The following is a 1,413-nucleotide window of genomic DNA, read 5'->3' as shown; positions in this document are numbered from 1 at the left end:
AGAAATTCAGTATAATGTAAATTAAAAATGTCTAAGCATAATCATGCTTAAAGTTCAAAAGAAGTTTTTGTTCAATAAAAAAATTAAGTATATAACTATTCATACGGTTTTTATCAATTTAAAATTTTACGGTAAATAATTTTTAAAAAATATTAGATATAGTAAAACCCATGAAAAAAAGTAGTAGGATTTGCTAATAATAGGGAAAAGAATTCTCGCGAGAAAGGTTGAAATAAAATAAGATTATGTTAGCTAATTAATAATTTTTTTTTTACAACGTGAACAACTAATTTTAAATTTGATTATTATTAGATATTAATTATTCATACCACTAATTAAATTTAAGATTAATTTATTTTTTTTAATCCATTATTCACATTATTTATTGTTGTCTAGAATAAAATAACTTCTATCTCCTAGGACTACACTAACAAAAAAGTCTATATTTTTTGCACGGGAATTAAAACTAGCAATCATGAAAGTGAATATACATTACCCCCACAGCTATAATTACGTAATAAGAATATGATTCATTTTTTTTTTGGGTGTCTAAGAATATGATTAATCTTTGAAACTATATTGTTCGATTATTAAGTATGTATTAGTGGTTGATGTATGTTTGTGTATCGCAACTTCGCAAGCTAACTTTTAAAATTTAATTATTTATGGATTTTGGTCAAAAGCTTATACGTAGTAGATCAATGATTAAACCCTTAACTATATAATAATCAAGACAGTTCTTAAGCTTACGTTACTTGTCATGAAAAGTTGTCATACTTTTTTTTATATTTTTTAAATTAAATATTTTTAAGAATTTTAAATTTTTAATATTTTTTAATGTTTTTTTTTGTGTAATAATTTTTTTATGTTTCACACTTTAATATGTACCGTTAGCTAAGTTGCAATTTTTTTTTTCTTTTGAGAACTATGAAAAATACTCACTGTTTAAAAATCTTAATTGGTGTAGTATGGATTTTTTTTATTTTTTATAAAAAAATAGAAAAGTATAGAATACCAATATACTATCTGTCAACTTATTACTAATAATAATAATTAATTATTATATTTTAAACACATGTAAAAAGAGATACATCCAAGAAATACATCTATAAAAACACTTCTATTAAACACAACTATAAAAAAATATTTTTATTAGATACATTTACAAAGACACTTTTATTAAATACCGTTATAAATCAAAGTTGGCATAAATTGACAGAAATACTATTGATAACGTAGCGGAATTGAAAAAAATTACATAGACATCGGTTTGTTTGTGTTGTAACGGAAGAAATAAGGCAACAGGTGTTAAGGATAACATACACTTACTCCTATACAAGAAAACGAATTAGAAAATCATTAATGAGTATTATATTGGTTTACTTAATATATAAGATAAGATAAGATGCCACA

This window comes from Arachis ipaensis, chromosome B06, assembly GCF_000816755.2.
Source record: "Arachis ipaensis cultivar K30076 chromosome B06, Araip1.1, whole genome shotgun sequence".
Lineage (NCBI taxonomy): Eukaryota > Viridiplantae > Streptophyta > Magnoliopsida > Fabales > Fabaceae > Arachis > Arachis ipaensis.
This window is presented reverse-complemented; position numbering follows the sequence as displayed.